This window comes from Mobula birostris, chromosome 6 (genome assembly GCF_030028105.1).
Source record: "Mobula birostris isolate sMobBir1 chromosome 6, sMobBir1.hap1, whole genome shotgun sequence".
Taxonomy (NCBI): Eukaryota; Metazoa; Chordata; class Chondrichthyes; order Myliobatiformes; family Myliobatidae; genus Mobula; species Mobula birostris.
In genome coordinates this window covers 47,156,208-47,175,420 of record NC_092375.1, presented here as the reverse complement: position 1 = coordinate 47,175,420, position 19,213 = coordinate 47,156,208, and the positions used below count along the sequence as shown (strand labels likewise).

General features: G+C 52.8%; 1 protein-coding gene across 5 annotated transcripts in view; it reads left to right on the top strand.

The window, feature by feature from the left end:
• Positions 1-19,213, top strand: part of f5 (coagulation factor V) — a 102,951-nt gene that overhangs the window by 28,615 nt on the left and 55,123 nt on the right. The gene's annotated exons all lie outside the window — the stretch shown is intronic.

Genomic DNA, 19,213 nt, shown 5'->3' with positions numbered 1-19,213 from the left:
TTGAACTGACGAATTGTGAGGAGGTCAAAGCTGAGTGCAGTGGGTGGAGAGAGGTAGAATTCCCTTATACGTGTGGAAACCAGAAAATGATTCCCTGGTCAGTTTCTCAGCCTCCATGCTGCATAGGAGCTTGTGATATAGAGGGAGTCTGTTTGGCTGGTCAAATCTATGTGACCACTTGGTGTAATCCCCTCAATCCTATTCTGCCACTTAATAATTGTAATCTGCTTTATATGTCATATGTATATCAACTTCTGATACTCCGTTACCCACCTACACTAGGAATCATTTACAGTAGCTAGTAATCCGACTGTCTTTGGGTGACAGGAGACTGAAGCTTCTGCAGAGAGTCCACACAAGCTCCACATAAACAGCAAATGAGGTCAGGATCAACCCCGGGTTTCCAGAGCTGTCTGAAACACTTCCAGGTGTCGCTGTACACCTGCCCATCCTGTTCCTTCTTTTCCTCAAAGCTGCCCCTCTCATGATAACAATCCCCTTGTACTACCTTCCCTCTCATTCTCTGACCTGTTCTTCTTTGTTCTATTACTTGCCTCCTCTCCTCTTATTCAAACCCATGCCATTTTGAAATCTCTCATCTATACCTATTTCTTTGCATCCTGAAGACACCAGCAGGATTAGTCAAGTGACTAACGGGTGCAAGTTTGGATACAAAATTAACTTGGTGATAGAAAGCAGACAGTAGTATTGGAGGGTTTTTCTGATTAGAGCCAGTGACCAGTGGGGTGCTGCATGGGTTAGTGCTAGGTTCTTTAGTGTTCATCAGATAGATAATTTCACTGAAAATCTAGATGGCATGATTAGTAAGACACCAGAACTGGTGATGCAGCCGGCAGTGAAAGCTTTGCCTAAGGTTACGACAGGACTTAGATCAACTAGAAAAGTGGTGAGGGAATGGCTGATGGGATTTAACTCGGACAATTGTAAAGTGAATGCATCTAGGGAAGTTAATCTAGGCCACGGCACACGCAGGGCTCTGCTGCGATCTTAAGTAAAAGTACATAATTCCTTAAAAATTATGACACCGATAAGCAGAGTGGTGAAGAAGGCATATGGTATGCTTGTCTTCATCTGCTGAAGCATTAAGTATAGAAGTTGTATGTTGCATTACAGTTTTTATTTATTTATCTAGAGATACAGCACAGAAACAGGCCCCTCCCGGCTCAACGAGCCTGTGTCCTTTAACGCACACGAGGTCATCGATGACCTAAGACGCAAATGACCCAAGACATGCAAAGGGATAGGTCCGTGAAACATTTGTGAATGTCCCCGGTGAATCATCCATGTCAGCGCGGGAAAAAGATCAACTCCTCGAGCTTGCAAATGATGGTGGGCTGAAAAGTATGTTTGACATAACATCTCTGCCGGCATTCTGGATCAAAGACAGGGCTGAATATCCTGAGATAGCCACGAAAGCACTGAAAATGTTGCTTCCATTTACAACATCATATCTCTGTGAAGCAGAGTTTCCTGCAATGAATGCAACGAAACTAAATTGCGGAATAGACTGGACATAAGGAACCCCCTTCGAGTATCGCTGTCTCCCATCACCCCTCGATGGGACAGACCGTCTTGTTGCAGGAAAACAAGCCCAAGGCTCCCACTGATTCAGCGATATTGGTGTGTTGCAATGATTTTATATGTTCATACAAGGAAAATATGCGCTGTGTGTTTAATGTTAAATTCGTTAGATAAACCCCTTTAGAAACGAAATTGAGTGTACTGGCCACTTATAAGTGACTTATCACCTATATTCCAGTCGTGATTACCACCACCCCCCCCACCCCCCGCAGTCGGCCGGTCTGCAAGAATATTGTCAATATTTAACTGGTCCACGTTGCAAAAAAGGTTGGATTGGGGACCCCTGGGGTACCTTATCAAATGCCTTGCTGAAATCCATATACACTACATCTACTGCTCTACCTTCATCAACGTGTTTAGTCACATCCTCAAAAAATTCAGAAAGACTTGTTAGGCATGACCTGCCTTTGACAAAGCCATGCTGACTATTCCTAATCATATTATGCCTCTCCAAATGTTCATAAATCCTGCCTCTCAGAATCTTCTCCATCAACTTACCAACCACTGAATTAAGACTCACTGGTCTATAATTTCCTGGGCTGTCTCTACTCCCTTTCTTGAACAAGGGAACAACATCTACAGCCCTCCAATCCTTCAGAACCTCTCCCACCTCCAGTGATGATGCAAAGGTCATTGCCAGAGGCTCAGCAATCTCCTCCCTCGCCTCCCGCAGTAGCCTGGGGTAGATTTCATCCAGTCCCAGAGACTATTCCAACTTGATGCTTTCCAAAAGCTCCAGCACATCCTCTTTCTTCATGTCTATATGCTCAAGATTTTCAGTTCGCTATAAATCATCCCTACGATTGCCAAGATCCTTTTCCGCAGTGAATACTGAAGCAAAGTATTCACTAAGTACCTCTGCTATCTCCTCTGGTTCCATACCCACTTTTTCACTTGATTGATCCTATTCTCTCATGCCTTACCCTTTTGCTCTTCACATACTTGCAGAATGCCTTGGGGTTTTCCTTAATCCTGCTCTCCAAGGCCTTCTCATGGTCTTGTCTGGCTCTCCTAATTTAATTGTTAAGCTCCTTCCTACTAACCTTATAATTTTCTAAACCTCTATCATTACCTAGTTTTTTGAACCTTTTCTAAGCTATTCTTTTCTTCTTGACTAGATTTTCAAAAGCCTTTGTACACCATGGTTCCTATACCCTACCATCCTTTCCCTGTCTCATTGGAACGTACCTATGCAGAACGCCACGCAAATATCTCCTGAATATTTGCCACATTTATGCCGTACATTTCCCTGAGAAAATCTGTTCCCAATTTATGCTTCCAAGTTCCTGCCCGATAGCTTCATATTTCCCCGTACTCCAATTAAACACTTTACTAACCTGTCTGTTCCTATCCCTCTCCAATGCTATGGTAAAGGAGATAGAATTGTGATCACTATCTCCAAAATGCTCTCCCACTGAGAGACCTGACACCTGACCAGGTTCATTTCCCAATACCAGATCAAGTACACCCTCTCCTCTTGTAGGTTTATCTACATATTGTGTCAGGAAACCTTCCTGAACACAGCTAACAAACTTCATCCCATCTAAATCCCTTGTTCTAGGGAGATGCCAATCAATATTTGGGAAATCAAAATCTCCCACCACGACAACCCTGTTATTATTGTACCTTTCCAGAATCTGTCTCCCTATCTGTTCCTTGATGCCCTTGTTACTATTGGGTGGATAGACAGTAGAAAGAGAAGAGGGAGAAAGGTGAGACAGAGGCTGGAAAGTGATTGGTATACCAAGGATGTAGATTCGCCATCAACTCTCATCTCGCCTTGGTCTCCCCATCACCCACCTCCCAACTCCCTATTCCTTGAGATCTTCAGTAGCCAAAAATAAAATCATCATTGAATAAACTCAATTACTATCATCTTGGGGTAAAGAATTGCACAAATGAATCACATTCTGGATAACAAAATTTCTCCTCATTTTAATCCTAAATGGTTTATCTCTAATCCCAAACCAGGAAGCATTATCTCTGCATTTATTCTGTTGAGCCCTTTAGGTCCTATGTTTCACTGTGATTCCTTTTCATTCTGTGGACAACTCTACAGAGTATAGGTCTGGTTTGTTTATTCTTTTCAACGAATACCATTGTTGTTCCAGGGATTAACCTAATGTATATTCAGTGTACTCCTAGAGCACAGATATATCTTTCCTATGGCAATGAGACCAGCCAAACACACAATATTCCACGGCAGACTAAAGGCTGATTTATAGTTCTGCGTAGTAGTCTACACCATAGCCTACGCAAGTGGCCTACGCCGTTGTGAGCATTTATACTTGTGCGTTGGTGTGTCTGCGTCGCTCTGCAATTCACCGCCAAAATGCTAGTTGGCAGTGGGGTTTCTATACCACTGTGTTGAGTTTCTTCGTGTTGAAACTCAACACGAAGAAACTCGAACTTCAAAAAATGGCGACTGAAACTGAAGGAGGGTGAATTTTCTGTGCTTGTCTGGCCACTGAGAGACATGAACGAGGAAATGCATTTCAAATATTTTTGGATGTTGTCAGGTAGATTTGACAATTTGGTTCATCATCTCCATTTATTTCACACCAGTGTACACACAGTATACTCAGAGACTGGCAATCACCATTCGAGTTTTAGCTTCAGGTGGAAGTCAACAGGCTGTAGCAGCTAGCTACAAACTGGCACAAGCACAGGGTCCTCCATAATTTCGGAGGTCTGTAAAGCCTTATGGGAAGCTATTGCAGCATAGGAGGAAATGCTATGCTACCAAGCGGACCAATCACATTTGTTGTGGTCTGCGTCACCACGACACGAGGTTACATTTTTGGGGAGGTGCGCGTCAGGTTGCAGCGTAAGGTGCAGCGTAAGGTTTGCAGCTACGCCGTACCTACGGAATAGATTTGACACCGAAGTATAAATTGGCCTTTAGCAGTGCCCTCTCTAAATGCAGCACAACACCTTTACTCTTGCGCTTATAAATCTGCTTGGACAATACAGAAGATCATAATAATAGGAGCAGAGTTAGGTCATTGTCCCATCAAGTCTGCTCCACCATTCAATCATGGTTAATCCTTTCGATTCCCCTCCTCAGCTCCAATCCCCAGCTTTCTCCCCGTAACCTTTGGTGCCAAGTCCAATCAAGAACCTATTGAGCTCTACCTTAAATAAACTCAATGACCTGACCTCCACAGCTGCCTGTGGTAATAAATTCCACAAGTTCACCACCCTCTGGCTAAAATAATTTCATCACATCTCTGCTTTAAATGGATATCCCTCCATTCTGAGGCTGTGCCCTCTTGTCCTAGACTCCCCCACCACAGGAAGCATCCTTTCCACATCTACCATATCGAGGCCTTTCAACGTTCAAAAGGTTTTAATGAGTTCCCTCCCTCATCCTTCTAAATTCCAGCGAGTACAGACCCAGAACTATCAAAAGTTCCTCATACAACTCTTTCATTCCCAGAATCATCCTTGTGAACCTCCTCTGAACTCTCTCCAATGCCAGCACATCTTTTCTTCGATGAGGAGCCCAGAATTGTTCACAATACTCCCAAGTCCCTTTGCTTCTCAGATTTTTGGATTTTCTCCCCATTTAGAAAATAGTCTGCACATTTACTACTTTTACCAAAGTGCATGACCATGCATTTTCCAATATTGTATTTCATTTGCCACTTTCTTCCTCATTCTCCTAATCTGTCTGTCCTTCTGCAGCCAGTCTGTTTCCTCAACACTACCTGCCCCTCCACCAATCTTCGTATCATCTGCAAACTTGGCAACAAAGCCATCTATTCCGTCATCTAAATCATTGATATACAGCATAAAAAGAAGTGGTCCCAACACCGACCCCTGCGGAACACCTCTAGTCACTGGCAGCCAAACAGAAAAGGGTCCTTTTATTCCCACTTCCTGCCTCCTACCAATCAGCCAATGCTCTAACTATGCCAGTAACTTTCCTGTAATATCATGGACTCTTAACTTGGTAAGTAGACTCATGTGGGGTCCTTGTCAAAGGCCTTCTGAAAGTCCAAATATATAACATTTACTATATCCCCTTTATCTATCCTATGTGTAATTTCCTCAAAGAATTCCAACAGATTCATCAGGCAGATTTTCCCTTAAGGAAACCATGCTGACTTTGAACTATCTTGTCCTGTGTCACCAAGTACCCCATAACCTCATCCTTAAGAATTGACTCCAACATTTTCCCAACCACTGAGGTTAGGCTAACTGGTCTATAATTTCCTTTCTGCTGCTTTCTTCCTTCCGTAATGAGTGGAGTTACATATGCAGTCTTTCAGTCCTCTGGCGCTATGCCAGAGTCCAATGATACTTGTCTTGCTAATTCCTTCCTGTTCTCTACATTAACTTTCACTAATTTGTGTAGAGGAAAACCCAGATCTCTCTTAACACCAACATTTCTTAGTTTCTCACCATTTTAAGAATGTCTGCTTTTTATTTTTAACTACTGAAGTGAATAGTTCTGCAAATTTTCACAATCTACTGTATTCCTTCTGTTCTGCCCTCCGCTGCTGACTTAGCCTATTTAATTGTACAGCATGGGAGCAGGTACTTTGACCAAGATGCCCATCTAAACTAGTCACATTTGCCTATATTTGGCCTATCCCTCTAAACATTTCCTACCCATCTACCCGTGAAAATGCCTTTTAAATACAACAATTGTTCCTGCCTGTACCTTCAGCAGCTCATTCCATATACCCACAACACTCTGTGAAATACTTGCATCTCAGGCCCCTTTAAACCAGTGGTCCCCAACCACCGGGCTGCAAAGCATGTGCTACCAGGCCGCGAGGAAACAATATGATTTGGCGATATGAAACGATATGAGTCAGCTGCACCTTTCCTCATTCCGAGTCACGCCCACTGTTGAACTTTAACACACGCGAGGTCATCGGTGACCTAAGACACAAATGACCCAAGACGTGCAAAGGAATGGGTCCATGAACCATTTGTGAATGTCCCCGGTGAATCATCCATATCACCGCGGGAAAAAGATCAACTCCTCGAGCTTGAAAACGACGGTGGGCTGAAAAGTATGCTTGATATAACATCTCTGCTGGCATTCTGGATCAAAGTCAAGGCTGAATATCCTGAGAAAGCCACGAAAGCACTGAAAACGTTGCTTCCATTTACAACATCATATCTCTGAGAAGCAGAGTTTCCTGCAATGAATGCAACGAAAACTAAATTGCGGAACAGACTGGACATAAGGAACCCCCTTCGAGTATCGCTGTCTCCCATCGCCCCTCGATGGGACTGCCTTGTTGCTGATTGTGTCGCCTCTGATCTGGGCTGATATTTACGTGCCGGGCAGCACCCAACCAATTAGCTTGTTTATTTCAGCTTTTTTCTTAAAGGTGTGCTGGGTGCGTTCCGGCCACTGCTGCATTCTTCGCGGCCCAGTATCGGTCCATGGCCCGGAGGTTTGGGACCACTGGGGTACCCCATGCAAGGCTTATTGAGAAAGTAAGGAGGCATGGGATCCAAGGGAATCTTGCTTTGTGGGTCCAGGATTGGCTTGCCCACAGAAGGCAAAGAGTGGTTGTAGACGGGCCATATTCTGCATGGAGGTCAGTGACCAGTGGTGTGCCTCAGGGATCTGTTCTGGGACCCCTTCTCTTCGTGATTTTTATAAATGACCTGGATAAGGAAGTGGAGGGATGCGTTAGTAAATATGCTGATGGCACAAAGGTTGGGAGTGTTGTGGATAATGTGGAGGGCTGTCGGGGGTTACAACAGGACATCAATAGGTTGCAAAACTGGGCGGCGGATGGAGTTCAACCCAGCTAAGTGTGAGGTGGTTCATTTTGGTAGGTCAAATATGATGGCAGAATATAGCATTGATGGCAAAACTCTTGGCAGTGAGGAGGATCAGAGGGATCTTGGGGTCTGAGCCAATAGGACACTCAAAGCTGGTATGCAGGTTGACTCTGTGGTTAAGAGGGCATATGGTGTATTGGCCTTCTTCAACTGTGAGATTGAGTTTAAGAGCCGAGAGGTAATGTTACAGCTATATAAGACCCTGGTCAGACCCCACTTGGAGTACTGTGCTCAGTTCTGGTCACCTCACTACAGGAAGGATGTGGAAACCATAGAAAAGGTACAGAGGAGATTTACAAGGATGTTGCCTGGATTGGGGAGCATGCCTTATGAGAATAGGTTGCGTGAACTCGGCTTTTTCTCCTTGGAGCGGTGGAGGATGAGAGGTGACCTGATAGAAGTGTACAAGATGATGAGAGGCATTGATCATGTGGATAGTTAGAGGCTTTTCCCCAGGGCTGAAATGGCTAACACGAGAGGGCACAGTTTTAAGGAAGTAGGTACAGAGGAGATGTCAGGGGTAAGTTTTTTTACACAGAGAGTGGTGAGTGCGTGGAATGGGCTGCCAGCGATGGTGGTGGAGGCGGATACGATAGGGTCTTTTATGAGACTCCTGGATAGGTACATGGAGCTTAGAAAAATAGAGGGCTATGGGTAACAATAGGTAATTTCTAAAGTAGGTATACGTTCGGCACAGCATTATGGGCTGGAGGGCCTGTATTGTGCTGTAGGTTTTCTATGTTTCTATGTTTCTTCACCCCTCTCCCTCTCCTCTTTGTACTGTCTGTCTTTCCTCTCCACCTTCAGTCCTGATGCAGCATCTCAACCTGAAATTTGAACAATCTGTTCCCTCCGTCCCTTCTGCCCCTACCCACACCCTCACCCACAGATCCTGCTAATCTGCCCCTACCCACACCCTCACCCACAGATCCTGCTAATCTGTCCCTACCCACACCCTCCCCCACAGATCCTGCTCAATCTGTCCCTACCCACACACTCCCTCACAGATCCCGCTGAATCTGTCCCTACCCACACCCTCACCCACAGATCCTGCTCAATCTGTCCCTACCCACACCCTCCCCCACAGATCCTGCTCAATCTGCCCCTACCCACACCCTCACCCACAGATCCTGCTCAATCCGTCCCTACCCACACCCTCCCCCACAGATCCTGCTCAATCTGTCCCTACCCACACCCTCCCCCACAGATCCTGCTAATCTGTCCCTACCCACACCCTCCCCCACAGATCCTGCTCAATCTGTCCCTACCCACACCCTCCCTCACAGATCCTGCTCAATCTGTCCCTACCCACACCCTCCCTCACAGATCCTGCTCAATCTGTCCCTACCCACACCCTCCCTCACAGATCCTGCTCAATCTGTCCCTACCCACACACTCCCTCACAGATCCCGCTCAATCTGTCCCTACCCACACCCTCCCCCACAGATCCCGCTCAATCTGTCCCTACCCACACCCTCCCCCACAGATCCTGCTCAATCTGTCCCTACCCACACCCTCCCCCACAGATCCCGCTCAATCTGCCCCTACCCACACCCTCCCCCACAGATCCTGCTAATCTGTCCCTACCCACACCCTCCCTCACAGATCCTGCTCAATCTGTCCCTACCCACACCCTCCCCCACAGATCCTGCTCAATCTGTCCCTACCCACACCCTCCCTCACAGATCCTGCTAATCTGTCCCTACCCACACCCTCCCTCACAGATCCTGCTCAATCTGTCCCTACCCACACCCTCCCCCACAGATCCTGCTCAATCTGTCCCTACCCACACCCTCCCTCACAGATCCTGCTCAATCTGTCCCTACCCACACCCTCCCTCACAGATCCTGCTCAATCTGTCCCTACCCACACCCTCCCTCACAGATCCTGCTCAATCTGTCCCTACCCACACCCTCCCCCACAGATCCTGCTCAATCTGTCCCTACCCACACCCTCCCCCACAGATCCTGCTCAATCTGTCCCTACCCACACCCTCCCCCACAGATCCTGCTCAATCTGTCCCTACGCACACCCTCCCCCACAGATCCTGCTCAATCTGTCCCTACCCACACCCTCCCTCACAGATCCTGCTCAATCTGTCCCTACCCACACCCTCCCCCACAGATCCCGCTCAATCTGTCCCTACCCACACCCTCCCTCACAGATCCCGCTCAATCTGTCCCTACCCACACCCTCCCTCACAGATCCTGCTCAATCTGTCCCTACCCACACCCTCACCCACAGATCCCGCTCAATCTGTCCCTACCCACACCCTCCCTCACAGATCCTGCTCAATCTGTCCCTACCCACACCCTCACCCACAGATCCTGCTCAATCTGTCCCTACCCACACCCTCCCCCACAGATCCTGCTCAATCTGTCCCTACCCACACCCTCCCTCACAGATCCTGCTCAATCTGTCCCTACCCACACCCTCCCCCACAGATCCTGCTCAATCTGTCCCTACCCACACCCTCACCCACAGATCCCGCTCAATCTGTCCCTACCCACACCCTCCCCCACAGATCCTGCTCAATCTGTCCCTACCCACACCCTCCCTCACAGATCCCGCTCAATCTGTCCCTACCCACACCCTCCCTCACAGATCCTGCTCAATCTGTCCCTACCCACACCCTCCCCCACAGATCCTGCTAATCTGTCCCTACCCACACCCTCACCCACAGATCCTGCTCAATCTGTCCCTACCCACACCCTCCCCCACAGATCCTGCTCAATCTGTCCCTACCCACACACTCCCTCACAGATCCTGCTCAATCTGTCCCTACCCACACCCTCCCCCACAGATCCTGCTCAATCTGTCCCTACCCACACCCTCACCCACAGATCCTGCTCAATCTGTCCCTACCCACACCCTCCCCCACAGATCCTGCTCAATCTGTCCCTACCCACACCCTCCCTCACAGATCCTGCTCAATCTGTCCCTACCCACACCCTCCCCCACAGATCCCGCTCAATCTGTCCCTACCCACACCCTCCCTCACAGATCCTGCTCAATCTGTCCCTACCCACACCCTCCCCCACAGATCCTGCTCAATCTGTCCCTACCCACACCCTCCCCCACAGATCCTGCTCAATCTGTCCCTACCCACACCCTCCCTCACAGATCCTGCTCAATCTGTCCCTACCCACACCGTCCCCCACAGATCCTGCTCAATCTGTCCCTACCCACACCCTCCCCCACAGATCCTGCTCAATCTGTCCCAACCCACACCCTCCCTCACAGATCCTGCTCAATCTGTCCCTACCCACACCCTCCCTCACAGATCCTGCTCAATCTGTCCCTACCCACACCCTCCCTCACAGATCCTGCTCAATCTGTCCCTACCCACACCCTCCCTCACAGATCCCGCTCAATCTGTCCCTACCCACACCCTCCCCCACAGATCCCGCTCAATCTGCCCCTACCCACACCCTCCCCCACAGATCCTGCTAATCTGTCCCTACCCACACCCTCCCTCACAGATCCTGCTCAATCTGTCCCTACCCACACCCTCCCCCACAGATCCTGCTCAATCTGTCCCTACCCACACCCTCCCTCACAGATCCTGCTCAATCTGTCCCTACCCACACCCTCCCCCACAGATCCCGCTCAATCTGTCCCTACCCACACCCTCCCTCACAGATCCTGCTCAATCTGTCCCTACCCACACCCTCCCCCACAGATCCCGCTCAATCTGTCCCTACCCACACCCTCACCCACAGATCCTGCTCAATCTGTCCCTACCCACACCCTCCCCCACAGATCCTGCTCAATCTGTCCCTACCCACACCCTCCCCCACAGATCCTGCTCAATCTGTCCCTACCCACACCCTCCCTCACAGATCCTGCTCAATCTGTCCCTACCCACACCCTCCCCCACAGATCCCGCTCAATCTGTCCCTACCCACACCCTCCCTCACAGATCCCGCTCAATCTGTCCCTACCCACACCCTCCCTCACAGATCCCGCTCAATCTGTCCCTACCCACACCCTCACCCACAGATCCTGCTCAATCTGTCCCTACCCACACCCTCCCTCACAGATCCCGCTCAATCTGTCCCTACCCACACCCTCACCCACAGATCCCGCTCAATCTGTCCCTACCCACACCCTCCCTCACAGATCCCGCTCAATCTGTCCCTACCCACACCCTCACCCACAGATCCCGCTCAATCTGTCCCTACCCACACCCTCCCCCACAGATCCTGCTCAATCTGTCCCTACCCACACCCTCCCTCACAGATCCCGCTCAATCTGTCCCTACCCACACCCTCCCTCACAGATCCTGCTCAATCTGTCCCTACCCACACCCTCCCTCACAGATCCTGCTCAATCTGTCCCTACCCACACCCTCCCCCACAGATCCTGCTCAATCTGTCCCTACCCACACCCTCCCCCACAGATCCTGCTCAATCCGTCCCTACCCACACACTCCCTCACAGATCCTGCTCAATCTGTCCCTACCCACACCCTCCCTCACAGATCCTGCTCAATCTGTCCCTACCCACACCCTCCCCCACAGATCCTGCTCAATCTGTCCCTACCCACACCCTCCCTCACAGATCCTGCTCAATCTGTCCCTACCCACACCCTCCCCCACAGATCCTGCTCAATCTGTCCCTACCCACACCCTCCCTCACAGATCCTGCTCAATCTGTCCCTACCCACACCCTCCCCCACAGATCCTGCTCAATCTGTCCCTACCCACACCCTCCCCCACAGATCCTGCTCAATCTGTCCCTACCCACACCCTCCCTCACAGATCCTGCTCAATCTGTCCCTACCCACACCCTCCCCCACAGATCCTGCTCAATCTGTCCCTACCCACACCCTCCCTCACAGATCCTGCTCAATCTGTCCCTACCCACACCCTCCCCCACAGATCCTGCTCAATCTGTCCCTACCCACACCCTCCCTCACAGATCCTGCTCAATCTGTCCCTACCCACACCCTCCCCCACAGATCCTGCTCAATCTGTCCCTACCCACACCCTCCCTCACAGATCCTGCTCAATCTGTCCCTACCCACACCCTCCCTCACAGATCCTGCTCAATCTGTCCCTACCCACACCCTCCCTCACAGATCCTGCTCAATCTGTCCCTACCCACACCCTCCCCCACAGATCCTGCTCAATCTGTCCCTACCCACACCCTCCCTCACAGATCCTGCTAATCTGTCCCTACCCACACCCTCCCTCACAGATCCTGCTCAATCTGTCCCTACCCACACCCTCACCCACAGATCCTGCTCAATCTGTCCCTACCCACACCCTCACCCACAGATCCTGCTCAATCTGTCCCTACCCACACCCTCCCTCACAGATCCTGCTCAATCTGTCCCTACCCACACCCTCCCCCACAGATCCTGCTCAATCTGTCCCTACCCACACCCTCCCCCACAGATCCTGCTCAATCTGTCCCTACCCACACCCTCCCTCACAGATCCTGCTCAATCTGTCCCTACCCACACCCTCCCCCACAGATCCTGCTCAATCTGTCCCTACCCACACCCTCCCCCACAGATCCTGCTCAATCTGTCCCTACCCACACCCTCCCCCACAGATCCTGCTCAATCTGTCCCTACCCACACCCTCCCCCACAGATCCTGCTCAATCTGTCCCTACCCACTCCCTCCCCCACAGATCCTGCTCAATCTGTCCCTACCCACACCCTCCCCCACAGATCCTGCTCAATCTGTCCCTACCCACACCCTCCCCCACAGATCCTGCTCAATCCGTCCCTACCCACACCCTCCCCCACAGATCCTGCTCAATCTGTCCCTACCCACACCCTCCCCCACAGATCCTGCTCAATCTGTCCCTACCCACACCCTCCCCCACAGATCCTGCTCAATCCGTCCCTACCCACACCCTCCCCCACAGATCCTGCTCAATCCGTCCCTACCCACACCCTCCCCCACAGATCCTCCTCAATCTGTCCCTACCCACACCCTCCCCCACAGATCCTGCTCAATCTGTCCCTACCCACACCCTCCCCCACAGATCCTGCTCAATCTGTCCCTACCCACACCCTCCCCCACAGATCCTGCTCAATCTGTCCCTACCCACACCCTCCCCCACAGATCCTGCTCAATCTGTCCCTACCCACACCCTCCCTCACAGATCCTGCTCAATCTGTCCCTACCCACACCCTCCCTCACAGATCCCGCTCAATCTGTCCCTACCCACACCCTCCCTCACAGATCCCGCTCAATCTGTCCCTACCCACACCCTCCCCCACAGATCCTGCTCAATCTGTCCCTACCCACACCCTCCCCCACAGATCCCGCTCAATCTGTCCCTACCCACACCCTCACCCACAGATCCCGCTCAATCTGTCCCTACCCACACCCTCCCTCACAGATCCCGCTCAATCTGTCCCTACCCACACCCTCCCTCACAGATCCCGCTCAATCTGTCCCTACCCACACCCTCCCTCACAGATCCCGCTCAATCTGTCCCTACCCACACCCTCCCTCACAGATCCCGCTCAATCTGTCCCTACCCACACCCTCACCCACAGATCCTGCTCAATCTGTCCCTACCCACACCCTCCCTCACAGATCCTGCTCAATCTGTCCCTACCCACACCCTCACCCACAGATCCTGCTAATCTGTCCCTACCCACACCCTCACCCACAGATCCTGCTCAATCTGTCCCTACCCACACCCTCACCCACAGATCCTGCTCAATCTGTCCCTACCCACACCCTCCCCCACAGATCCTGCTCAATCTGTCCCTACCCACACCCTCCCCCACAGATCCTGCTCAATCTGTCCCTACCCACACCCTCCCCCACAGATCCTGCTCAATCTGTCCCTACCCACACCCTCCCCCACAGATCCTGCTCAATCTGTCCCTACCCACACCCTCCCCCACAGATCCTGCTCAATCTGTCCCTACCCACACCCTCCCCCACAGATCCTGCTCAATCTGTCCCTACCCACACCCTCCCCCACAGATCCCGCTCAATCTGTCCCTACCCACACCCTCCCCCACAGATCCTGCTCAATCTGTCCCTACCCACACCCTCCCCCACAGATCCTGCTCAATCTGTCCCTACCCACACCCTCCCCCACAGATCCCGCTCAATCTGTCCCTACCCACACCCTCCCCCACAGATCCTGCTCAATCTGTCCCTACCCACACCCTCCCCCACAGATCCCGCTCAATCTGTCCCTACCCACACCCTCCCCCACAGATCCTGCTCAATCTGTCCCTACCCACACCCTCCCCCACAGATCCCGCTCAATCTGTCCCTACCCACACCCTCCCCCACAGATCCTGCTCAATCTGTCCCTACCCACACCCTCCCCCACAGATCCTGCTAATCTGTCCCTACCCACACCCTCCCTCACAGATCCTGCTCAATCTGTCCCTACCCACACCCTCCCCCACAGATCCTGCTCAATCTGTCCCTACCCACACCCTCCCCCACAGATCCTGCTCAATCTGTCCCTACCCACACCCTCCCCCACAGATCCTGCTCAATCTGTCCCTACCCACACCCTCCCTCACAGATCCTGCTCAATCTGTCCCTACCCACACCCTCCCTCACAGATCCCGCTCAATCTGTCCCTACCCACACCCTCCCTCACAGATCCCGCTCAATCTGTCCCTACCCACACCCTCCCTCACAGATCCCGCTCAATCTGTCCCTACCCACACCCTCCCCCACAGATCCTGCTCAATCCGTCCCTACCCACACCCTCCCCCACAGATCCTGCTCAATCTGTCCCTACCCACACCCTCCCTCACAGATCCCGCTCAATCTGTCCCTACCCACACCCTCCTCCACAGATCCCGCTCAATCTGTCCCTACCCACACCCTCCCTCACAGATCCCGCTCAATCTGTCCCTACCCACACCCTCCCCCACAGATCCTGCTCAATCTGTCCCTACCCACACCCTCCCCCACAGATCCTGCTCAATCTGTCCCTACCCACACCCTCCCTCACAGATCCTGCTCAATCTGTCCCTACCCACACCCTCACCCACAGATCCCGCTCAATCTGTCCCTACCCACACCCTCCCTCACAGATCCTGCTCAATCTGTCCCTACCCACACCCTCACCCACAGATCCTGCTCAATCTGTCCCTACCCACACCCTCCCTCACAGATCCTGCTCAATCTGTCCCTACCCACACCCTCCCTCACAGATCCCGCTCAATCTGTCCCTACCCACACCCTCCCTCACAGATCCTGCTCAATCTGTCCCTACCCACACCCTCACCCACAGATCCTGCTCAATCTGTCCCTACCCACACCCTCACCCACAGATCCCGCTCAATCTGTCCCTACCCACACCCTCCCTCACAGATCCCGCTCAATCTGTCCCTACCCACACCCTCACCCACAGATCCCGCTCAATCTGTCCCTACCCACACCCTCCCCCACAGATCCTGCTCAATCTGTCCCTACCCACACCCTCCCTCACAGATCCTGCTCAATCTGTCCCTACCCACACCCTCCCCCACAGATCCTGCTCAATCTGTCCCTACCCACACCCTCCCTCACAGATCCTGCTCAATCTGTCCCTACCCACACCCTCCCTCACAGATCCCGCTCAATCTGTCCCTACCCACACCCTCCCCCACAGATCCTGCTCAATCTGTCCCTACCCACACCCTCCCCCACAGATCCCGCTCAATCTGTCCCTACCCACACCCTCACCCACAGATCCTGCTCAATCTGTCCCTACCCACACCCTCCCCCACAGATCCTGCTCAATCTGTCCCTACCCACACCCTCACCCACAGATCCTGCTCAATCTGTCCCTACCCACACCCTCCCCCACAGATCCCGCTCAATCTGTCCCTACCCACACCCTCACCCACAGATCCTGCTCAATCCGTCCCTACCCACACACTCCCTCAGAGATCCTGCTCAATCTGTCCCTACCCACACCCTCCCTCACAGATCCTGCTCAATCTGTCCCTACCCACACCCTCACCCACAGATCCTGCTCAATCTGTCCCTACCCACACCCTCACCCACAGATCCTGCTCAATCTGTCCCTACCCACACCCTCCCCCACAGATCCTGCTCAATCTGTCCGTACCCACACCCTCCCTCACAGATCCTGCTCAATCTGTCCCTACCCACACACTCCCTCACAGATCCTGCTCAATCTGTCCCTACCCACACCCTCACCCACAGATCCTGCTCAATCTGTCCCTACCCACACCCTCCCCCACAGATCCTGCTCAATCTGTCCCTACCCACACCCTCCCCCACAGATCCTGCTCAATCTGTCCCTACCCACACCCTCCCCCACAGATCCTGCTCAATCTGTCCCTACCCACACCCTCCCTCACAGATCCTGCTCAATCTGTCCCTACCCACACCCTCCCTCACAGATCCTGCTCAATCTGTCCCTACCCACACCCTCACCCACAGATCCTGCTCAATCTGTCCCTACCGACACCCTCCCCCACAGATCCTGCTCAATCTGTCCCTACCCACACCCTCACCCACAGATCCTGCTCAATCTGTCCCTACCCACACCCTCCCCCACAGATCCTGCTCAATCTGTCCCTACCCACACCCTCACCCACAGATCCTGCTCAATCTGTCCCTACCCACACCCTCCCCCACAGATCCTGCTCAATCTGTCCCTACCCACACCCTCACCCACAGATCCTGCTCAATCTGTCCCTACCCACACCCTCCCCCACAGATCCTGCTCAATCTGTCCCTACCCACACCCTCACCCACAGATCCTGCTCAATCTGTCCCTACCCACACCCTCCCCCACAGATCCTGCTCAATCTGTCCCTACCCACACCCTCCCCCACAGATCCTGCTCAATCTGTCCCTACCCACACCCTCCCCCACAGATCCCGCTCAATCTGTCCCTACCCACTCCCTCCCTCACAGATCCTGCTAATCTGTCCCTACCCACACCCTCCCTCACAGATCCTGCTCAATCTGTCCCTACCCACACCCTCACCCACAGATCCTGCTCAATCCGTCCCTACCCACACCCTCCCTCACAGATCCTGCTCAATCTGTCCCTACCCACACCCTCACCCACAGATCCTGCTCAATCTGTCCCTACCCACACCCTCCCTCACAGATCCTGCTCAATCTGTCCCTACCCACACCCTCCCCCACAGATCCTGCTCAATCTGTCCCTACCCACACCCTCACCCACAGATCCTGCTCAATCTGTCCCTACCCACACCCCTCCTCCCACAGATCCTGCTCAATCTGTCCCTACCCACACCCTCCCCCACAGATCCTGCTCAATCTGTCCCTACCCACACCCTCCCCCACAGATCCTGCTCAATCTGTCCCTACCCACACCCTCCCTCACAGATCCTGCTCAATCTGTCCCTACCCACACCCTCCCTCACAGATCCTGCTCAATCTGTCCCTACCCACACCCTCCCTCACAGATCCTGCTCAATCTGTCCCTACCCACACCCTCCCCACAGATCCTGCTCAATCTGTCCCTACCCACACCCTCACCCACAGATCCTGCTCAATCTGTCCCTACCCACACCCTCCCCCACAGATCCTGCTCAATCTGTCCCTACCCACACCCTCCCCACAGATCCTGCTCAATCTGTCCCTACCCACACCCTCCCCCACAGATCCTGCTCAATCTGTCCCTACCCACACCCTCGACCTCACAGATCCTGCTCAATCTGTCCCTACCCACACCCTCCCCCACAGATCCCTGCTCAATCTGTCCCTACCCACACCCTCCCCACAGATCCTGCTCAATCTGTCCCTACCCACACCCTCCCCCACAGATCCTGCTCAATCTGTCCCTACCCACACCCTCCCCCACAGATCCTGCTCAATCTGTCCCTACCCACACCCTCCCCACAGATCCTGCTCAATCTGTCCCTACCCACACCCTCCCCACAGATCCTGCTCAATCTGTCCCTACCCACACCCTCCCCCACAGATCCTGCTCAATCTGTCCCTACCCACACCCTCCCCCACAGATCCTGCTCAATCTGTCCCTACCCACACCCTCACCCACAGATCCTGCTCAATCTGTCCCCTACCCACACCTCCCTCCCACAGATCCTGCTCAATCTGTCCCTACCCACACCCTCACCCACAGATCCTGCTCAATCTGTCCCTACCCACACCCTCCCCCACAGATCCTGCTCAATCCTGTCCCTACCCACACCCTCACCCACAGATCCTGCTCAATCTGTCCCTACCCACACCCTCCCCTCACAGATCCTGCTCAATCTGTCCCTACCCACACCCTCCCCCACAGATCCTGCTCAATCTGTCCCTACCCACACCCTCACCCCACAGATCCTGCTCAATCTGTCCCTACCCACACCCTCCCCCACAGATCCTGCTCAATCTGTCCCTACCCACACCCTCCCTCACAGATCCTGCTCAATCTGTCCCTACCCACACCCTCCCCTCACAGATCCTGCTCAATCTGTCCCTACCCCACACCCTCACCCCACAGATCCTGCTCAATCTGTCCCTACCCACACCCTCCCCCACAGATCCTGCTCAATCTGTCCCTACCCACACCCTCCCCCACAGATCCTGCTCAATCTGTCCCTACCCACACCCTCCCCCACAGATCCTGCTCAATCTGTCCCTACCCCACACCCTCCCCCACAGATCCTGCTCAATCTGTCCCTACCCACACCCTCACATTCCACAGATCCTGCTCAATCTGTCCCTACCCACACCCTCCCCCACAGATCCTGCTCAATCTGTCCCTACCCACACCCTCCCTCACAGATCCTGCTCAATCGTCCCTACCCACACCCTCACCCACAGATCCTGCTCAATCTGTCCCTACCCACAC